Here is a 14,817-nt window from a genome sequence, read left to right on the forward strand (position 1 = left end):
TAGACCCTACACAAGACAAGGACTGAATACTTAAACTGAGGTAATAAAGACGAGTCTAGTAAAATCAACATAGCTGTACAACAGGACAGAACATCAGAAAAAAGTAGTATATTGAAAAATCCTGGAGAACTTCAGAGAGCCTCCTCAAATATCTATCTGTATAACAATCAACAAGCATGTGCCAGGAGAATATATAGGACTAATGAAAAAGATGATTTGAGAAGATGAGATGAACTTGTGCCTAGTGCTCATACAGTGACTAGAGTGTCCATTCCTATTACCGGGCTGGACCAATTCCCATTTCACTGTACAATGGGAAGAGCAATAAGAAAGCCCTTAGAAAAAAGCCTATTAAGTGAAGTAACCCAGTCCCAAAGAAATTTAAGTCCCATGGTTTCCCTTATTTGCAATAATTAGTATACATATAAGATAACTTATCAGATGAGCTGAAAGCTCAAAAAACATGTACAAATGACCATATGCTAAGTGAAATGAACCCCAAGATATGGACACAAGAGGACTGTCTTTATTTGTTTTAAATGTACCATGTGATTTTACTTTTTTGTTGTTTCCTTTGTATATTCTTTCCCTTATGGCATATTCCCCATTGTCCCTGTACTAGATTTTGGTATCCTGCATCTTGCATATACATTTGTCCAATCTGGGGAGGGGAAGGGGAATAGCAAAATGCTGAAACAAGAACACAGGATGACCCTTTACAACAAGGATATCCCCAGGACAGTATATTGGAAATGAACTTTACAACTTGGTGGGGGATGGGAGGAAGAGTGGGAGAGGTGAGGGAGGGAAGGAATAGTGGGACAACAACTCATTGCCTTACTCATGTAACTGTAACCCCTCTGTACAGCATCTTTACAATAAAAATGAGTAAATATAAATAAATAATAAATAAATTTTTGTCATTCGGGTGGGTGGCATTCTAGCCAAATCTAGCCCAGCCCACACAGCTGGCGAACACCTTGGAATTAGAAAACAGAAATTCTCTAAAATCTCACTGGAAAAAAAAAAAATAAAAAAAAATAAAAATCCCAGACAGATCTTTAAAGCCAACAGTGTTTCTAGGCTCGGATGAGAGTAGGAACTCAGGTGCTATCCACCCATCCATATCTGGGAACACTAATGATTGCAGATATGGCAGAGTGGCACCCACGCCCAAGTGCTCTGAAGAGTCTAGGCTGTATTTAAGAGCCATCCCTAGATGTGAGCTAAAGAGAACCCCGCCCCAGTAAATAGCTGTCAATATTATAGGAGAAGATAAGGGAACCATTGGGACACCTAGGCACAGGCCAAAACTTCCTAAATAAAGATCTAGAATCACAACAGATCAAAGAAAGGCTGGATAAATGGATTGCATCATACTGAAGAGTTTCTACAAGTCAAAGGACATAGCTTCCAAGATAAATAGAAAGTCCACAGATCTTTACTAGATATTCATCAGACAAGGGCCTCATATCTAAAATATATTTAGACCTCAAAAATTATACCCCCAAAAAACAAATCCTCAAAAAATAACCCAATTAATAAATGGGCTAAAGACTTAAAGAGAAACTTCTCAGAAGACAAAATAAGAATGGCTACTAGATACAAGAAGAGATGTTCAATATCTCTGGCCATAAAAGAAATATAAATCAAAACAACATTGAAATTCTGGGCTGAGAAAGTGGCTCAGTGGTAGAGTGATTTCCTCGCATGCATGAGACCCTGAGTTCAATTCCTTAACACCACACAAACAGAAAAAGCCAGAAGTCATGCTCTGGCTCAAGTGGTAGAGTGCTAGCCTTGAGCTGAAGAGCTGAGGGACAGCGCCCAGGCCCAGAGTTCAAGCCCCATGACCAACAAAAAAAAAAAATGGGAGTCCACATTACCCCAGTTAGAATGGCCATTATTAAGAAAACTAACTATAAGAAATGGTAGTGTGGATGCAGCCAAAAGGGAACTCTACTTACACTGTTGGTGAGAATGTAAACTAGTTCAACCACTCTGAAAAGCAGTATGGAAGCCCTCAAAAGACTAAACATAGAGCTTCCCTATGACCAGCAATCCCATTCCTGGGCATTTATCCAAATGACCACAAACCAGCCTGCACTAATGCCACCAGTACAATCATGTTCATTGTAGCAATGTTTACCATATGTAAGATATGGACTCAACCCAGATGCTTCTCAGTGGATGAATGAATCAAGAAAATGTAGTACAGTGCACACACACACACACACACACACACACACAATGGAATTCTGTGCCTCCATCAGAAAGAACAACACTGCCCCATTTGTTAGGAAATGGAAAGACTTGAAAAAAAAATATATTAAGTGAAGTAAGCCAGACACAAAGAAACTTAGGATGCATGATTCTCCTCATATGTAGTAATTAGAGTATACAAGAAAGCAAATGGATGGTAAGGATGGTAATAGACAAAAAAAAATTATACTTGGACATGATATTAGGCAGGACTCTAAACATTCACACAGTGAAACCAAAGGAGGATATTCTTAGGAGAGAATCACCAAGACTCAATAGCTATTTGCATATTATCACATAAAATGATGTTTATCAAAATTAACTTCAAGAAATGGAAAAAAGAGGTTTATTTTATTTTTTGTGATTTTTTTTTGTTTTGTTTTTCACCTTTTGTTGCTACTTTTGATTTCTGCACTCTTTGTCTTATATGTAAGTGTATCTGATTTGGGGAGGGGAAGGGAATACAGAAACTGTAAGGAAAAGGGTGAACTAATTCAGCAGTGATACTCACTAGACACTAGACACTACACTGGAAACAAACTATACAACTTTGGGGGAGGAGTTTGAGAGGGAAAAAATTGGGAGAAAACCAGGGAAGAGGTTACATTGCTCAAAAAAAAGTACTCATCCCCTGACCTATGTAACTTTAACCCCTCTGAATATCACCTTTACAATAAAAAATAAATTTAAAAACGTATCATTCTGGAGGGGGACCAAGATGGCGACGGGGCAGTAGGGAAACGCCACAGCTCTCTCCAACCAAAAAGAGAGTTCGAGTTCCAACGTTTAATCTCCCCAAGAGACTGACAACAACAAAAAGACGAACACTCAGAGAAAAACCAGAGGTGGAAAATAACAAAAAAAGAAAGAGAGGAAAAGAAGAATTTCAGAACAGAGAAGAGCGAAGACCCCTCCCCCAACCTTTACTGGCCGCGTGGTAGTGCGCCAAGCCGCCGGCCAGCCGGCCCGGCGGGGGCTGCCGGAGCCACAGAGACACAGGGGGCTGCTTGCAGATCACCAGGTACCGGATTCCAGGTACCGAATTGCAGAACAGCGGATCGCAAGGAACAGAGAAACCTACCAGCCGGGAGTCTCCACGAGGATCCCACCCCCACCCCTCACTCTCCACCGGAGCGGAGAGGCTCCATCCCGCCAAAGCCGCCCGGCACCAGCAGCGCGACAAAGGGACCTGTCCGCAGACCACCCGCCCAATCGCAATCCCAACGACCCGGCGGGGGCCGCCCAACCCAGCCTGCAACCACCCCAACTGAACTCGGACTGCAACAACAACTGACGGACTGCAACAACAACTGACGACCTACAGGGTGAGTACCCATCAGGGGACAGGGAATCCATCAAGGGAGACCAGAGCTGGAGGGAATCCCCAGACCCTGACCTAGACTCCCTACCCCAACACCCGGACCACAAGACCCACTAAAACTGGGAACTGTTCGAGAGCTCCACCAGCCGGTGGAGCACACTCTGCTGGCCAGGCCAGAGCAAGAGCGCCCCTGAAGGGAGCTTAAATGCCCAAGCCAGGAACAGCGCCCCTGGGTCAAGACTACCAACAGTAGAAGAAATTTGAACTGTGTCCTCCAGGCTGCATAACCTAGGTGGTATACACATTAGCACAGGCCTAACGAGCGCGCTCCAGGCTGGGGCCGGAACCAGGCCAGGGGACCGGCGCCTGAACAAAGCAAAAAGGGTCAGAAGTGGGGCTGTGGCTCAAATGGTAGGGTGCCAGCCCTGAGCTGAAGAGCTGAGGGACAGCACCCAAACCTAGAGTTCAAGCCCACAACCAGCCCAAAACAAACAAACAAAAACACATCAGGAGCCCATAGCAGACTCCAGTATTTGGGAGAGTGCATCCAGAGCATCTGATCTTCCCAAGAGCACCCGCAGGAGCAAACACAAGCAGTCTAGGCTGCTCAACCCTTCCAAAGGCGGGAATTGCTACAGCAGAGAGCTGAGAATCCTAAGTAAGTCAGAATAGCAGCTGGAAATAGGCTCCCAACAGAATCCAGATCAGGCACAGACTCTCTCTACCAATACAGAATCAGCAACCAAGCAAAGACAGACACACCAAAACAAGATTGAAGAACAGTCTCCTGAACCCCCATGCGAAAATCACAGAGAAAAATCACAAGGTTTACCACTACCCAGGACAGCAAGCTCACCTCAAAAGCCAGCAGCCACGCAGGGGAGAGCCCCAGTGGGAGCAAAGCAGGAATGGAAGACAAAAACTACATCCAAGGGTTGCTGGAGGCAATGACTCAAGAAATAAAGCGAGAAATGGATCAGAAATTGAAAGAGCACAAGGATGAACTATCAAAAGATATACAGGATATCAAACAAAAATTGGATGCAAAAATAGAAGCTGCACAAACCTCAGTAAGAAGTGAGATAAACGCCAAATTAGAGGTAATGCATACTGATCTCACCTCATTGAGAGGTGAGATCAGTACTGTGAGAACCAACATTGAATCCATAAAGGGATCCATTTCCTCCATGCAAACCACAATAGAAGCCACGGTCAACAGAGTGAATGAAATGGAAGGTAGAGTGTCAGATACAGAAGACAGAATACACCAACTGGACCAAAAAGTGACAGATATGGAAAAATCACTCAAATTAAACCAAAGGGAAATTCAAGAGCAAGCAGATAATGCTAAAAAATTTAACCTTCGCATAATCGGAGTGGACGAAGGTGAGGAATTCCAGAGCAAGGGAATGCAACACCTATTTAACAAGATAGTCAATGAAAATTTTCCCCACCTCAAAAACGACCATCTTAACTACATCACAAAAGCTTATCGAACACCCAACAAGCAAGATCCCAGGAGAAACACTTCTAGGCACATTATAGTAAAAATGATGGATCTGAATAATAAGGAAACAATCCTGCATGCAGCAAAAATGAAGAAGGAGCTATACTACAACGGGAAAACAATTAGAATCACTGCAGATCTCTCCACACAAACAATGAATGCAAGAAAAGCCTGGGAAAGCACCATACGAGCCCTGAGAGCCAATAACTGCCAACCCAGACTGATATACCCGGCAAAGCTAGCATTCACATTCGATGGAGAACTGAAAACTTTTAATAGCAAAGAAAAACTAAATGAATACATAAACATTAAGCCAGCATTACAAAGAATTCTAAGAGGGGGACACAACCTGAAGAAAGCAACCAGGAACTGGGACCTGCCCCAAACAGGCATTACTCAAAGTCTAACTGAGCAAGCACAGGAGGAAAGGAAAGAAGAAAAACTTAGGAAAACGGAATGGCAGGGACAACAATGCATCTCTCTATACTTTCTCTTAATATAAATGGGCTGAATTCGCCAATTAAAAGAAAACGAACTGAGGACTGGATCAGAAAACAAGACCCATCCATCTGTTGCCTTCAGGAGACCCACCTCTCAGCCAAACATACAAACAAACTCAGAGTGAAGGGGTGGAAAAGGATCTACCAATCAAATTCCCCCAATAAGAAAGCAGGTGTAGCTATCCTGATATCTGACAAAATAAACTTTTCATTAAAATCAGTACAGAAAGACAAGGACGGACACTACATATTAATAAAGGGAACAATCCAAGAGGAGGATATAACCATCATCAACTTATATGCCCCAAATATCGGTGCACCCAGATATGTTAAACAAATGCTCTCAAACTTACAGAATAAAATAGATCCCAATACGATAATACTAGGAGACTTTAACACGCCACTCTCACCAAAGGACAGGTCTACCAACCAGAGGATTGGCAAAGAAGCTACCGAATTAAGTGAGGCCATACTTCAAGCGGAATTAACTGACATCTACCGAGTATTTCACCCTAAAACAACACAGTACACATTCTTCTCAGCAGCTCATGGAACTTTCTCCAAAATAGACCATATCATAGTTCATTCAAGGAACTTAAGCAAATACAAAGGGATCGACATAATCCCCTGTATCCTATCTGACCACAGTGGAATCAAGCTAGCTCTCAATAACAAAGCATACCGCAGAAATTTCTCTAATACATGGAAATTGAACAGCACACTCCTTAACAAGGCCTGGGTAACAGAAGAGATCAGAGAAGAAATAAAGCATTTCCTACAACTCAATGAAAATGAAAACACCTCACAAAGAAACTTGTGGGACATAGCAAAAGCAGTCCTGAGGGGCAAATTTATTGCCCTCAGTGCCCACATCAAGAGAATGGAGACAGACCAAGTAAATAATCTCATGTTGCAACTAAAACAGCTAGAAAAACAAGAAAAAATGGGACCTAAAGCTACTAGACAAAGCCAGATAACCAAATTGAGAGCAGAGATTAACCAATTAGAAAATCAGAAAACCATAACCAAAATAAACCAAACAAAAAGCTGGTTCTTTGAAAAAATAAACAAAATTGATGGCCCGTTGGCAAGATTAATTAAAAAAAGAAGAGAGGAAACCCATATTAATAGGATTAGGGATGCCACGGGAAACATCACAACACGTACCCAAGATATCCAAACAATTCTAACAGACTACTTTCAAAAGCTATACTCTCTAAAGGAAGAAAATCTGGCGGAAATGGATACATTTTTAGAGAAATACAAGTTACCCAAACTGAGCAAAGAAGAAGTTAACCAATTAAATAAGCCAATATCCTATAATGAGATACAGGAAGCTATCAAAAGTCTTCCAACAAAAAAAAGCCCAGGACCAGATGGATTCACAGCAGAATTCTATAAGACCTTTAAAGAAGAACTAATACCCATACTCCTCAAGCTCTTCAGAGAAACAGAGAAGGAGGGAGCTATCCCAAACTCATTCTACGAAGCCAATATCACACTCATCCCCAAACCAGGCAAAGACCCAACCAAATAGGAGAATTACAGGCCAATCTCCTTGATGAACACAGATGCAAAGATCCTTAACAAGATTCTAGCTAACAGAATCTAGAAACACATAAAAAAAATAATACACTATGATCAGGTAGGCTTCATCCCAGAGACACAGGGATGGTTTAACATACGTAAGTCAATAAATGTAATCCAGCATATCAACAGAGCCAAGGTCAAGAATCACATGATTATCGCCACAGATGCAGAAAAGGCCTTTGATAAAATTCAACATTCATTCATGCTAAAAGCTCTGGAGAAAATAGGAATAGAAGGAACATTTCTAAAAACAATAAAAGCCATTTATGATAGACCAATAGCCAATATTATACTTAATGGGGAAAAGCTACAACCAATCCTCCTAAAAACAGGAACAAGGCAAGGATGTCCACTGTCTCCACTCCTCTTCAACATAGTCCTAGAACCCTTAGCCAGGGCAATAAGGCAAGAAAAAGACATTAAAGGGATCCGCATAGGGAAAGAAGAAGTGAAACTATCCCTTTTTGCAGACGACATGATACTATACCTCCACGATCCCAAAAACTCCATCCCCAAACTTTTAGAAATCATAAGTCACTTCGGCAAAATAGCAGGATACAAAATAAACCCACAAAAATCAGTTGCCTTCCTATACACTGATAACGTAAAGGAAGAGAGGGAAATAAAGGGAGCAACCCCATTCACAATAACCTCCCAAAAAATAAAATATTTAGGAATTAACCTAACCAAAGATGTAAAAGAACTATTTAATGAGAACTATAAAAAGTTAAAGAAAGAAATTGCAGAAGACACTAGGAAATGGAAAGACCTCCCATGCTCCTGGATAGGCCGACTTAATATAGTAAAGATGGTGATACTTCCAAAACTAATATACAAATTCAATGCAATTCCTATTAAAATCCCAATGACGTACATCACTGAAATACAGAAAACAGTCCAAAAATTTATATGGAACAACAAAAGACCTAGAATAGCCAAAACAATTCTAGGGGATAAAGACAATATGGGAGGGCTATCCATGCCGAACTTCAAACTCTACTACAGAGCTATAATCACAAAGACAGCATGGTACTGGCACAAAAACAGACCCGAAGACCAATGGAACAGAATAGAAGATCCAGATATAAATCCACAGGCCTACAGCCAGCTGATATTCGACAAAGGAGCCAAAGACATACAATGGAAGAAACACAGCCTCTTCAACCGCTGGTGCTGGGAAAACTGGGCAGCCACATGCAGAAAACTAAAAGTGGACCCCAGCCTATCACCATGCACCAACATCAACTCAAAATGGATTAAAGACCTTAACATTAAACCTGAATCTCTGAAACTACTGCAGGACAGAGTAGGAGAGACACTTGAACTAATAGGCACAGGAAGGAACTTCCTGAACAGAGTCCCAGGGTCACAACAAGTTGGAGAGAGACTCGACAAATGGGACTACCTTAAAATAAAAAGCTTCTGCACAGCTAAATCTATCGCAACTAAGCTAGAAAGACAACCAACTAATTGGGAAAAAATATTTACCAGCAATATATCAGACAAGGGGTTAACATCCTGTATATACAGGGAACTCAAGAAACTAATCCCTCCCAAACCTAACAAACCAATTACTAAATGGGCAAGGGAACTAAAGAGGGACTTCTCAAATGAAGAAATAAAAATGGCAAAGAAACACATGAGGAAATGTTCATCATCCCTGGTGGTGAAGGAAATGCAAATAAAGACAACCCTGAGATACCACCTTACCCCAGTCAGAATGGCCCACATCCACAAATCAGCCAACGACAAATGCTGGAGGGGATGTGGAGAAAGAGGAACCCTATTACACTGCTGGTGGGAATGTACACTTATACAACCACTTTGGAAAGCAGTCTGGAGGGTCCTTAGAAAGCTAAAGATTGACTTCCCTTACGACCCAGTCATACCACTTCTAGGCATCTACCCTGAACAACAGGAACCAATATACAAGGACACGTGCACCTCCATGTTTATTGCAGCACTGTTCGCAATAGCTAGGATATGGAAACAACCTAGGTGCCCCACCACAGATGAATGGATCCAAAAATTGTGGTATCTATACACAATGGAATATTATGCAGCCATTAGAAATGACAGAATAATGGCATTTGCAGGGAAATGGATGGAGCTAGAAGGAATCATGTTGAGCGAGGTAAGCCAAGAACGAAGAGACAAACGGTACATGGTCTCCCTCATAAGTGGATGCTAAATCCAAAAGGTTAGGTGATACGACAAAACTAACAGGACTTAAGAAACAAAGAACTCCCGCTCATCTGGTTGAACCACTACTAAATATCCTCATGCTGCTGATCACAAATATGGTATATAACATGTGAACACTGTTATATATTACAGACTGTGGTAGACAATTTGTTCCAGGGAAGTTAGAATGAACTTGTGACTTTGAAATTATGTAATCATTTAATCACAATCAAAAAAAAAAAGAACCTCGGGGAAGGGAGGGAGGGAGGGGATTGTAGGGGGAAAACAATGGAGGGGGTAACAATGTTCAAGAGGAAGTGTACTCATAACCTCACTCATGTAACTGTAACCCTCTGTATAGTAGCTTTACAATAAAAAAAAAAAAAGATCAATAATGACATCTAAAGGAGAACAGATGTAACTTCCATAGCAGAATGTATTAGATCAGAAAAAGCCACCTCAATTGTATAGTAATCATAAACCTACTTTATTTCCAGACTTCCAACCCATAACTACCTGATGATTTGTACATTCATGCATTACATAAAGTAGCAAGAGAAGCTGGACATACGCAAAGTAAATCTTTACTTTTCTAACGCACCAAATATAGCATGTTCCCAAATAAAATCAGCATCTATATATCAATTTGTAAGTGAAATATAGAAATAAGTAAACATGAAAAAAAAAAACGTATCATTCTTTACAGAAATAGAAAGTCTATCTAAAAGTTCATATGGAGGCACAAAAGATCAAACAGACAAATTAATCCTCAGGATAAAAAATATGTCAACTATAAGTAAATGTGTAAAAACAGAAACAAATTTATAATCTTAGCCAAAATATATGACCTAAAAGCAAATCTGATAAAATGTAGAAAGGTATATATACTATAAAATATAAAATATTACTGAGAAAAATAAATGAAACCTATGTAAATACAAACAGACTCAAAGTACAGATTCCAAGTATTTTCATTTAGATGATAAAATGTACCTCAATCTAACAACTAATTCCATAAAGATTAGAAAACTTGTTTTCATTTGAAAAGCAGATTCTAAAATTCCTATGGGGTATTAGAATTATAGCTCAGTGTAGAAGCCCTTAACTTGCATATACAGACCTGGGCTTTAATTTCTATCCTTGACAAAAGAAAGATCATATGAAAACGAAACAGCCAAACCAACAAGAAAAAAAAACAAAATAGGAGGCATAGGAGTGTTTGTTTTACATATTAACCTAAAATTTATCAAAGGTTTAAAGCAAAATAAATAAATGGATGGAAAACATTAAAAGAGCAGAACAGACCACAGACAAATAGCTAATGTATTTTTTGACAAAAATCACAATGATATTGGAAAGAAAGATGCCTTTTCAATCACTGATGCTGTAAAAACTAGTCAACCATATCCACAAAATGAACTAAGATCCATACCTGAAGCCATATATAAAAAAGAATTCAACTAAATCATAGATCTAAATATGACTGAAAAGTTAAACACTACTCAAATAAAGCCCAAGAGAAAAATCTTTGTGATCCAGCATGGGTTAAAATCTTCTTAATGATGACACCCCAAAATATAAAAGTATATAAAATGGCCTTCATCAAAATTTTAAATTGCTACATTTCAAAAGCTACTGTTAAGAGGATTAAATGCCAAGTATGTTAGTCAATGATTGCAACTACACCTACTCAGTGAAGCCGACCTGGGCAAAAGTTAATAAGAACAACCTATGAACAACCTATGTGGTATACTAGAATCTGTGGTCCAAGCTGTTCAGGAGGCATATGTAGGAGGATCACAGTCTGAGACCACCACAGGGCAAAGATATGAAAATATCTAAATGAAACAGGGTTTGGGCCTTGACATAAGTGAAAAAAGTACCAGCCTAGCAAGTATAGGGCTCTGAGTTTTCAAATGCCATTATCATCAAGAGAAAAGAGCATAAATTGTGATGTAGATAAAATAAAATCAAATGTATAAAATGTCAGCATACTACTTAGGGTTTCACAAATTAGGAATGTTGTGTAATACATGTAATAAAATTACCAATGCACAAGACAAAATGATTTTAAAAACACCTCTAGATCTGAGGCTTAGTTAAAAGTAGTTAACTAGCATGTGTTAAGACTCTGAGCTGGATCCTTGTAGTGAAAAAAAAATACGTAACCACAGCAACAAAAAGAGGAAGATATTCAAGGTACAACCCGGGGAAATCATTCTAAAAATATTGCTGATAAGACAATGGTATTTGAAAGTGTAATGAACTGTTGAAATTCAACAAAAAGCAAATAACTGATATAGTAAAGGGCAAGAGGATTTGAAAAGACTATCATCAAAGACCTGCCAAAGTAAAATAAGCACATGAAAAGATGATCGGCATTACTAGCCAGGAAAGAAATATGAATAGTATGCACTGACTAAAATTGCTAAAATTAAAATAATTGTTTATATTGTAGAAGAAAACAAGGAATTGGAATTCTCATGTGCTATTTGTATAAATGGAAAATGATATATAATACATTAAAGATCCATTGGGTACTTTTATTGTTTTGGAGATACTGGCCATTTCACTTGCTTGCAGGCTCTCTACCACTTGAACCATGCCACCATCCTTTTCTTTTGTCATTTTTTTTGTCATTTGTGGGACCTGACTTCTGGGCCTGGGCACTGTCCCTCAGTTCTTCAGCTCAAGGCTAACACTCTACCACTTGAGCCACAGCACCACTTCTGGCTTTTTATGCTTATGTGGTGCTGTGGAATCGAACCCAGGGCCTCATGCATGCAATGTATGCACTCTACTACTGAGCCACCTTCCTAACCCCTTGTCATTTTTTATTGAATACATTACATGCTTTTCCTTACACTACAGTGAAATCCTATTTATTTTTCCCATATACCTGGATGACAGCCAAGTACCAACACACCAAATATTTTTGGGGTTAAAATGAGGCCTTGCAAAATCTTCTGCTCTGGATGGCCATCCAGCTAGGATTAAAGATATGAGCCCAAGTGCCAACCAACTTGGCAATTTCTTATTAGGACAGTATAAAATGTGGTGAAGAGTCTGTGAGTGATTAATTTGTTAACTATTGGTTCAGATGGTTAAGTATATTTAACAAGTATGTCAAACCAATCAAATGGTACACTTTCCAATTGTGCAGTGTTTCATATATCAATCTAACTCAGTAAAACTACCAAAAAACAAAACATGCTGTTCTAAAAACAAAAAAAAAAATCTAAGAAGTAGCTAGGGCAGAGAAAGATATACAGGATGAAGCTAAAGGAAAGAGATATTTAACCTTAGAGAATAAGAACAGATAGCTGTGAGTTAGAATGATCAGATCTGAATTTTTAATTCAAAAATACAGTTGCAAGTAGATCAGAGTTCTAGGAGGAGAAGAAACATGGGACGTAGTTTAAGCTTACCACAGTATTCCAGGTAGAAACAATAAGCTGATCTTATCATGGAAAAGACACAGGAGAGAAGCAAAGTCAACAAAAAGCTTGAGAATGACACACTAAGAAACCTACAGTGGGAATTATCATGTTTTTTTGGCTGACAGTTTATAGTAGCCCTCTATTCTATAGAGAGTGAATTTTTAACATGAATCTCACTATAACATATCAGTGTTCTGTGACTCAGTGCTAAGTGACATGTTCAATTAGTAGTGAAATATGCAGAGAGGCCTTATATGCATGCAGAAGACCTAACTGAACATCATCCTAAATTGTTCTGCAACCACTACATATTCTGAATATTGCAATGAGACTACTCACAATCATCTGTGTCTGTTTCACATGACAGAGCTAAATCATCATGGTCTTCCAGAGAATGTATTTGTTTTCTGACCTGAAAAATAAATACTATTTTTAAAGGCTCTCAAATAGTAAAAATAAATAAATACTAAAGGTACAGAAGTTTAAGTAGGTATGATATGAAAAAATACAGAAGCACCATGACTTTCGAAAGTAATTAATTTTTGTCAAATGAACCCTTTATCAGTAATTCTTAAGCACTTTTCCATGAAAATTGATTCACATTGACAGTTTTTCACTTTATCTTTTCTATTAGATTTTTAATTTTTATGGTAGATTAAATTATTTTTATAATGTACCATTCAATAAAATAGCATTTTCTTTAAAATCTGTAATCACAAGTACTTTTAGTTTATCTATACGAAAAAAGGCAAGTTTAATTTTTGAAATTAAATTTTGTAAAAATATCAGCTTGCACAGATAGGAAACAATTTGGAAACCTGTAAGGGCATGTTGTTGAACACTATGCTTTAAAAAGAATAATCTTTCATAACAGTTTATGTAAAAAAAAAAAACTCTATGATGTATAAGTAATGGAGATAGTTCTAGTAAGTTAGTTGGTCCTATGGCACTGAAGATCTTCACGTCCAATCTTTTCAATGTAATTTTATATTATTTTCTTTCTGGTGATGATGAAACACGATGGTGGTAGGATCTAAGAGATCTGCATTTACTCAGCCCTGCTATGCTGTGCCTGGGAAGCTGAAGAATTCTCAGATGCAAAAAATGCTGCTTTAGTCCCTTTACTCTCTTGTGCTTTACCTAAAGTATATCTGCATTTCTGATTCAAGTCGTGATGAACCTGACTTTGAGTTCAGCAACCTTTCTGTCTATTGACTGATGTTCTTCATGCTCTGCTGCCTTCTTCTCTGAGCTGCCTTTGACAAGAGGTAGTGAGAAGACCCACAGAAGCACATGTTTGGCCTCGGAGTCCTATCTTGATCTGCATCATGGCTGCCAATACTCTGGTGGAGAATGTGTAGGATATGCCCATAGGGTCACAGCAGAAAGAACAATCAGGTTGGTGGGCCCTTACCAGCCTTATTTTTCCTGGTTTGGGAATGCTCTACAATTGCTCCTTCTTCCCTTCTCTCAATATTCTGCTAATTCTACAGGTAAGTTGCATAGATGACCCCTGTTGTTAGCTGGACAACATCTACAATTATTATGATGGTTCATATTTACTGCTTTCAACTGAAACCCTAGAAGAACATGTCAGGTTTGCTGCTTCTACACATTTTCTCCTTTAACAATTAAACCCCACAATCTCCCCGTTTCCTGCAGGATAAAGTGATTGCCTGGGAGTTAACTCTTTTGGCAGCAGTATCTTCTTTGGCATCTTTCCTCTTAAAGACAACATAGCCATGTCTTTTTTTGGGGGGGCCGATCATGGGGCCTGAACTCTGGGCCTGGGCGCTGTCCCTCAGCTCTTCAGCTCAAGGCTAGCACTCTACCACTGGAGCCACAGCGCCACTTTTGGCTTTTTCTGCTTATGTGGTGCTGAGGAATCAAACCCAGGGCCTCAGGCATGCAAGGCTAGCACTCTACTGCTGAGCCACCTTCCCAGCCCAGCCATGTCTTATATTCAACCCTCTTACTCCTTCAAAACCTTTTTTGCTATGGTTTCTGCTCCTG

The sequence above is a fragment of the Dipodomys spectabilis genome, unplaced genomic scaffold, assembly GCF_019054845.1.
Source record: "Dipodomys spectabilis isolate Male_0828 unplaced genomic scaffold, ASM1905484v1 ptg000096l, whole genome shotgun sequence".
Classification (NCBI taxonomy): domain Eukaryota; kingdom Metazoa; phylum Chordata; class Mammalia; order Rodentia; family Heteromyidae; genus Dipodomys; species Dipodomys spectabilis.